Source organism: Thalassophryne amazonica, chromosome 6 (genome assembly GCF_902500255.1).
Source record: "Thalassophryne amazonica chromosome 6, fThaAma1.1, whole genome shotgun sequence".
In the NCBI taxonomy this organism is placed as follows: Eukaryota; Metazoa; Chordata; class Actinopteri; order Batrachoidiformes; family Batrachoididae; genus Thalassophryne; species Thalassophryne amazonica.
Genome location: NC_047108.1, coordinates 28752190 through 28761529, shown reverse-complemented (window position 1 = coordinate 28761529; position 9340 = coordinate 28752190). Strand labels below are relative to the sequence as shown.

General features: G+C 42.2%; 1 non-coding gene across 1 annotated transcript; it reads left to right on the top strand.

The window, feature by feature from the left end:
• Positions 1-480: 480 nt before the first annotated feature.
• trnag-gcc lies at positions 481-552 on the top strand. Its single transcript has one exon. It is a non-coding gene; the product is annotated as a tRNA-Gly (tRNA).
• The last annotated feature ends 8788 nt before the right edge of the window (positions 553-9340 follow it).

Genomic DNA, 9340 nt, shown 5'->3' with positions numbered 1-9340 from the left:
GTTCCTGGCAATATGCCACTATGGACTCTAAATACACTCTCAAATCTGCATCTAAACTCTGTCCATGGTTCTCCTTCTTTCTGAGTTGTCCTGGTAATTTCAGTATAATTTATCTTTGGTCCTAACACACCTTTTGCACGTGTAATCATAGCTTCCACTCTTGTTTTCAAGACTGGATCATCATGTGGCAATGGTACGCCATCCTGGTCTGCAGGATTCCAGTCTCCGCGTATCTGACTCCATTTTAGGGCCACATGCTTTCATCCACACCTGTTGGACTTCAGGTCCACTAAGGTGGTAAGAACTTCTAATGTTTTCTATATCCTGCATAAATCCCTCAATGTCGACATGTGGCGATGGTATCATGTCGACTGCTGCTTTGATATTATCAGCATTCCATGTTCGATATACGAGCATGGTTGATCGCTGTCCTGCTGTTCCTGCACGAGGATTTGGTACTTCTATCATAGGATAGGCACCTCCCTGGTGGTTCAGTGGTAGAATTCTCGCCTGCCATGCGAGAGGTCCCGGGTTCAAATCCCGGACGAGCCCCCAGTCAATGTTGGGTATTTTCTCCTCCAAACATTCTTAAAACCTTGATAAGACAAACAGAGTCAAGAACCACCAGTGAGACAGAAAGTCAAATTTTACGCGCGGAGTGCAGTCAGGCTATACACCAAAGCTACACTAAAGTCTGGCCTGCGCTTCGCTCTTTTTATTAGTGAATCCCTCATCACATGAACAAAAACTTGTCCTAAGGGTGGGGGAATGACGCAAGACAAGTTTCTTCCCGTAACATAAACACACACGTCAATAAGTGCAGCTGTAAGCAAAAACAGTTTCTTTCTTTTACTCTTACCGTCGAAGGTCAGCACATCTCGTTCATCTGTTGCAGTTATCAGCTGTTCTGCATCTGCCTGGAACACTAAGCATCACATCATAATCAGTCAAAATTCAACCTTCAGTTCTTTTACTCCCAGTCGTTAGCGGCTACGAAAACAAGTTGTGTAATAATAATAATAAGTACATCCAGCTTCTCATTCCCAGTTCAGATTGACCCCAGCATGCTAAAACAAGGTTGAATAACACGTACATTCTCGGGGTTAAGTGCAAACAGCACAACACCGTTCTCATCAGAAAGAAGACAAAAGGTACAAATGTTTAACAGTGATAACATATATATATATATATAAAATCCTTAACACAATCCCAGGGGTGTTTCATTGTTATTCACATGCTTTTGCACACTGTAAACCATGCCTCCATCGCCATGGGTGCACAGAGTGCCCAGTTACTGTTGCATACCTCTGAGAGGGTTAGCTGGTGAGGCTATGCACCAGTAGGTCAGACATACGCACTCGGCTCCTTTTCACCCAACTGGCTAACTGGCAGCTGGGATAGAGGTCAGCACTAGGTGCTTTACACAGACCACAAAAAAAAAAAAAAGAAATGCCACTGTCCAATTACTTATGCACCTAACTGTGGTCGCCAGTTTTAATTCAATAAATATTGCTCACATCAGTTTCCAGATAGCTGAGAGTTGCATGGGCTCTGAGACAATGAAGATGTGATTATAGTTCATACAAAAACACCATCAGGAACAAAATATTTGTTTCAAATAAAAGTATTAAAGCTTTTAAATATCATAAGCCCAATGCAGGTTCCAGATGAACAGAACTGGAAAGCAAAAACAAATCTTTGAAGGAATCAATATGAAGACAATAAAAGATGTTTGATTGTTTATGTCGAAAACAGTTGGGCAATGTCTACCAATTCTAAATGGTCAGTAAAGCAAAAAACAAGCATTGGATTAATGTTACGCCTGAATTGTTTCTGGTATTTATTTGTCTGTTGGCAGTTCGACAAATATGAAATCTAATCAGATTTCTGTGTCACTTTGTTAAAAGACTTCATATCGATCCTCCACTGAGCTTCCAACATCCTCATCATACGAGTACAAATAAGGTGCAACTGTGCTCAGAAGGTTACATCCACCCATCATGGGCATTTCTGTGATTGGTTTAAACTCGTCTCTTTCTGGGGAAGAACTGGGAAAACAATGTAGAGTGGCATTTACAAAAATATATATATAAATCTATGTTGCTTACTTGATGTTCCCTGGCTACATGGACCATCGGCTACCTCACCATCAGACCACAGTATGTGGCTTTGCAACTATGTGTCTGATGTGGTAGTCCGCAGCACAGGGGCCCCGTAGGGTAAATACTCTCTCCCTTCCTCTTCACGCTATACACATCAGGCTTCAGGTATAACACAGACAATTGTCATCTCCAGAAATTTTCGGATGACACAGCCATCATTGGACATGTGTCTGAGGGGAAAGTTCTGGAGTATATGCATGTCATCACCAATTTTGTGGCCTGGTGTAAACGGAAACACCTGTGCAGCAATGCCAGCAAGACAAAGGAGGTGGTGATCGACTTCAGAAGGAAGAATCCTCAGACTGTGCATGTGAACATCCAGGGCTTGGACATCGATATTGTGGAGAATTACAAATACCTGGGTGTTCACCTTAAAAACCAACTGGACTGGACATACAACATAGATGTCCTGTACAACGATGGGCCAAAGTCATCTTCACCTTCCGAGGAGATGAGGCCATTTTGTTGTGTGCAGGACACTGTTGAAAGCCTTTTATGACTCTATGGTGGCATCAGCCATACTTTACGCTGTGGTCTGCTTGGCTGTGGAAGTTTTGAGAGGGACAGGAAGACATGCAACAGATTAGTCAGAATGGCTGGCTATGTCCTGGAATGTGCTCAGGAGCCCTAACATTATTAGCGCATATTAGCTTAATAACTAGCTGATTAGGTGGTGGGCTCATGCAATACCAGGTGACATCTTACTGCAAGCCCAAAATTAACAGCTAGGTAGGGACTAGGGACCTACTTAATTAACAATTACCAATTAATGTAATGTTTCTCTTGAAGCGCGCTGAATTACATTTGAACTCATGAGAAAGGGTTGCTGCTCAGTTTAGCTAGTTGCAAACAGTTTACAAAATTTTCATAAAGTCTGTAATTTTATAGTCACACAGTGGCGTGCAGTGGCGTGAAGCTCGCTCATGGTACAGGGAGTCCTAAACAGGAAGTGCCAAATTTTGAATCCAAAGTAAAACAGGAAATGTTCAAATGTCAACACTTCCTGGATTGACAGACGAGATCCCATGGAGTCTCGTGGGAACTCAGCGGCAAGCTCACACTCAAACAGGAAGTGCCAACTTTTCAGTGAAACAGGAAATGTCAAATGTTGAACACTTCCTGGCATGGGTGGAGCTAGAGGGGATGCCGGGGTTTCACTGGACTCCCCTGAAATCTGATTGGACACAGATTATTGACATGTCACTGCACCGCACATCTGGTTGAAAGAGCTGCATTTTGAAATCAGTGAGTCACATTGACTGCTAGGTTCCTTCTGTCCAGTAGTTTGTGCTGTGTACCACAAAAAGTTCTAATCCACCTTAGTAAGAGAAGAAAAATGTTTGCCTCAGATTTGAACTGAACACGTCGTTTGAGCTATGGACTTCTAATGACACCAAACATATATTGGTGAGTAAATGGCTGTATTTTATGTCAGAAATGAGGTCCAGGTTGTTAAAAGCAGCATTTCTCCTTTAATTCGGTTTGCCTTATATACACGTTTTAGCTAACAGACAGCAGCTGGTTCATGCTCTGCTGGCTTATTAGTGCAGCAGATAACTGAAACAATCCTTGAAATGGTGATACAAGCATCAAATTCAGCACAAATACAGCTCAGACATTACACTTTTAAAAAAACTGACTGGCCACTTGAATTTTCAATAGGCGGCCAGGTAGGGGTCAATTGAAGAATTACACAGGGGTCAAAATTTAAAAATGGTCTGATCAAATTGAAAACTACATCACATTACATGTCTGATTATAAAGATTCCAAAAAGGTATAGTTTAGGCTATCTATGACTGAATGTTATGGAGTTTTGGGGGAAAAATGGCAAGAATGGTGACAAAGGTCAATTTCAGTTTGTACAGGGGTCAAAACGTAAAGAGTTGTTCTAACTTTGGTAAAAAGTAATGCAAATTATTGGTTGAGTTAATGGGATTAATAAATGGAATAGTTTTGACAGTGCCGAATGCTTGGTCTCCAAAGTAAAGGTCAAACAAGGTCAATGTGCATTGTGACGTGAAATACAGTATGTTACCCTGTAACATGAACACATCATGACACATGATGCAAACTGCTACTTTTTAAAACCAATTAACTCAACCAATAATTTGCTTCATTTCTTACCAAAATTGGAGCAACTTTAACTTTTGACCCCTGTACAAACTGAAACTGACCTTTGTCACCATTCTTGCTCCTGTTACCTCGTAACTCCATAACATTCAGTTACAGATTGTCCAAACTATACCTTTTTGGAATCTTTATGACCAGTCAAATAATGTGGTGCAGTTTTCTATATGATTGGAGCATCTTTTCATTTTGACTCCTACCTCGCTGCGTATTGAAAATTCAAGTGGCCAATCAGTTTTTGTTTTTTTTTTTTTGTTTTTTTAAGAGTTCATGTCTATGGATTATCTGTGCCGAATTTGATGCTTGTATCACCATTTGCAGGACTTCACTCTAAATATTCTCTTATCTGCTGCACTATATATGAGATGTAAGATGCTGCTCCTCAATGTTTCTCAGTTGCCCTCAAAAGTATTGGAACACTTGGTATTTCACACATTTTAATTTGTTTATTCCATTTCAAATACATTATTTTTCACATTCACATAACATACTTAGAAGATTGCCCTGCATCGGTGAGAAGTTGGATGTCTAGAAACTTCCTCCTTTTAAACTCTGATAAGACTGAAATGATGGTTCTTGGTCCAGTGAGACATCGGCATCAATTTGACCAGTTAACGCTCAGCCTAGGCTCGTGTGTCATACATCACACTGACAAAGTGAGGAACCTTGGGGTAATTTTTGATCCTACATTGTCCTTTGACCTCCACATTAGAAATATTACAAGGATTGCTTTCTTCCACCTGCGAAATATAGTGAAGATTCGTCCAATCCAGTCTATGACTGATGCTAAGACCCTGATTAAGGCATTTATCTCTTCTTGATTGGACTACTGCAATGTTCTATTTTCTGGTTTACTGCAGTCCAGCATTAGGGGTCTATAATTGGCTCAAAATGCTGCAGCCAGACTTTTGACACAAAGCAGAAAGTTTGACCTCGTTACACCATTTTAGGCATCCCTTCACTGGCTTCCTTTCCCAGTGAGATCAGATTTTAAGGTTCTGCTACTAGTCTATATAAAATTGTTCAGCAACTGGCACCTCCCTACCTAGCTAACCTCATTAAACCTTATGTATCGGCCCGGGCTTTGCGTTCTCAGGGTAGAGGACTACTTTGTGTCCCTACGTGAAAAAGAAGTCTGTGGGTCACAGAGCTTTCTCTTATCGTGCTCTATCATTCTGTGGAATGATCTCCCTGCATCAATAAAACAGTCAGATTCTGTGGAGACTTTCAAGTCCAGACTTAAGATGCACTTATTTTCCCTTTCGTATGACTAGCATACTGGTATAGTATAGTTCTACGCTTTTTACTCTTTTAATTCATTTTATTAGGAAATGGGGCCTCAACTTTACCGAAATTCTGGGTCTTTCAGTTTTTGTTTTTGTTTTTCAGTTTTTTTCTCTCTGTTTTTCTCTCCAGAGATGGGTGTGGTAATTTGTGCTGTAGACCCTCCTGTCCTGTGCACCAACAGCATTTCCTGTATATTTGTTTTGTGAATTGTTCTGTAATTTATGTCTGTAGCATGGCCCAAGCAGAGGGTCACCACTTTGAGTCTGGTCTGCTTGAGGTTTCTTCCTCAGAGGGATTTTTTCCTTACCACTGCTGCTCTGGGGCTTAGTAAAATTAGACCTTACTTGTGTGAAGCGCCTTGAGGCAACTTTGTTGTGATATGGCGCTATATAAATGAAAATAAATTGAAACTGAATTGAAATGCACTGCAGCATGCATGTCCAAACACTAAAACCTTCAAAATTAGTGTATTAACTTAAAACTAAAACATATAGCTGATATTTTCACTTTATAAAACACCAGACATGACATTAATTTAAATAACTTGTCTGGAATTACTTTGGTTAAAATTTTAACCACAAGTTAAAACTGTATGTCTGTTGATGAGTTGTATTATATGCCGGCGAATCTGTATGGTGTAAAGATAAATGATCTTTTTTCCCCTCTCTCACTTCCTTTCTCTCCTGTAACCAGCTTTCCCCTGCCTGCAGAGGATAGAGCTCTCTGTCTGCTCCAAAGCATTTAACAGGCAGGTACTAAAATATTTGATTTCAGACTTCACAAATGTTTTTTAACTGTTAAGCTTTATTCACTCTGCCTGCAAAAATATGTTAGTGGTATAAAAATTATCAGGGAAGCTAATTGGTCTGCTGATAGTTTTCAAAGTTATCTGAAAAGCTAATCCGAAAATGAAAACATTAGCTTCAGTAATTAGCAGTTAGTGGATTAGTGGAACTGTGCCCGCCACTGGTCACTGACGTCAAGTCATGAAATGACATGAATGAAGCAGTGCACCCTTATCATGCCCACATCTGCTGGCCCTGTCTCCAGCAGGCCCTGCGTGTCCAGCGAGCAATACGCCAAAGAACACTGCATCATATGGACCATAGCTCACGTGGGTGACGTCACATTCAGATCGCTTGCTGAGTGTCCACATGAACAGACGGTCCTTTTCTGCTGGCACAACCTACCGAAGTGACCCAGTAGCTCCAGCCTGTTACAAAGGTGATATATGTTTTTTTTATGTATTTCCATGTAAGGACAGCAAGCACATGCACACGCTTCACGGTGCACAGTTGTAATGTCATGTCAGTCATAACACGGTACATGTTCTCCAGCTGTGACTTGCAGATCAACAGACCCCAAAAGCTGCTGTTGTTTACAGACATGCCCACCTTTTTGATCAGCGACGTGAACACAACAGGAAAGTTAAAAACAGATGTAAAAACTTGAGTTATTTCTGTCATCATGTCGCCATTATAGATTACTTTTAAACATGCATAAAACATTAAATACAAGGTCTATTAGAAAAGTATCCGACCTTATTATTTTTTTCAAAAACCATATGGATTTGAATCACGTGTGATTGCATCAGACAAGCTTGAACCCTCGTGCGCATGCGTGAGTTTTTTCACGCCTGTCGGTTGCGTCATTCACCTGTGAGCAGGCTTTGAGTGAGGAGTGGTCCACCCCCTCGGCGGATTTTCATTGTCAGGAAATGGCGGAATGATATGGGCTTTTTTTCCATCAGAATCTTTTCAGAAACTGTTAGAGACTGACAGCTGGAAACCATTCGAAAAATTTATCTGGCTTTCGGTGAAAATTTTACGGGCTTCACAGAGAATAAGGACTGTTACTACAGCTTTAAGGACGCTTGGCGCGCCGCGCTCCATGCCGCCATCGAGAGCCACAAACCACCGGATCATTTCTAAACGGAAAAATTTACTCTGTGGAGCCGGGACCGTCGTGTGCCATTTCTCTGGTTATCACAAGAGCTGGACATCAACGAGTTTCTGGCAGATTTCACTTTTAACTAGAGATTTTGTCATGGAAAGCCGAGCGGAGGCTTCGCGCGTCACGATGGATTAGCTACTGGAGCGAGACAAAACCACCTCCGTTTTGGTCTCACAGGACGGCTTTGAGATGGCGTTCAGACAGCTGTCGGTGGTTTTTCCATCGAGTGATTATCGATTATCGAGACTATTGAGTGATTAGTGGATGTGCCTGGACATGCCAGAACATGTCCCGTGAGGCTTCATCATGGCGTTGCTGTGCGCCACGCGATGTGTGAAGCCTCCGCTCCTCTTTCCATGACAAAAACTCCTGTAACAGTGGAATGTGCCGTTCATTTCCAAACTGGACGCTGTGTTTTATCCGGGACGTCATCTGACTAGCACAGGAATTGTGAAAAGACGTGGACATTAGCACTTTTTCGGCACATTGAGACAGACGTGCGGAGGAATTCCGCGCGTCGCGGCGGTGCTGCATGGCGCACAGCAACGCCGTGATGAAGCCTCACGGGACATGTTCTGGCATGTCCAGGCACATCCACAATTTCTCGGATAATCACTCGATGGAAAAACCACTGACAGCTGTCTGAACGCCATCTCAAAGCCGTCCTGTGAGACCAAAACGGAGGTGGTTTTGTCTCGCTCCAACAGCGAATCCATCGTGACGCGCGAAGCCTCCGCTCGGCTTTCCATGACAAAATCTCTTGTTAAAAGTGAAATCTGCCGGAAAATGGTTGATGTCCAGCTCTTGTGATAACCAGAGAAATGGCACACGACGGTCCCGGCTCCACAGAGCCATCCGTTTAGAAGTGATCCGGTGGTTTGTGGCTCTCGATGGCGGCATGGAGCGTGGCGCGCCGAGCATCCTTAAAGCCGTCCTTAAAGCTGTAGTAACAGTCCTTATTCTCTGTGAAGCCTGTAAAATTTTCACCGAAAGCCAGATAAATTTTTCGAATGGTTTCCAGCTGCCAGTCTCTAACAGTTTCTGAAAAAATTCTGATGGAAAAAAAGCCCAAATCATTCCGCCATTTCCTGACAATGAAAATCTGCCGAGGGGCTGGACCACTCCTCACTCAAAGCCTGCTCACAGGCGAATGACGCAACCGTCAGGCGTGGAAAAACTCACGCATGCGCACGAGGGTTCAAGCTTGTCTGACGCAATCACACGTGATTCAAATCCATATGGTTTTTGAAAAAAATAATAAGGTCGGATACTTTTCTAACAGACCTCGTAGTGCTCCGGAGTGGTCTCCCATCCAAGTATTAACCAGGGTCTGCACTGCTTAGTTTCTGAGATCTGACAGGCTAAGATTAGGCTTAAAACTTTCCTTTTTGCTAAAGCTTATAGTTAGGGCTGGATCAGGTGACCCTGAACCATCCCTTAGTTATGCTGCTATAGACTTAGACTGCTGGGGGGTTCCCATGATGCACTGAGTGTTTCTTTCTCTTTTTGCTCTGTATGCACCACTCTGCATTTAATCATTAGTAATTGATCTCTGCTCCCCTCCACAGCATGTCTTTTTCCTGGTTCTCTCCCTCAGCCCCAACCAGTCCCAGCAGAAGTATTTGTACAGCCCACTGTACAAATACAGTGCTATAATATATGAAATTTACAGTAAAATTCCTGTATACGAGGTCTATTAGAAAAGTATCCAACCTTATTATTTTTTTCAAAAACTATATGGATTTGAATCACATGCGATTACATCAGATAAGCTTGAACCCTCGTGGGCATGCGAGAGTTTTTTCACACC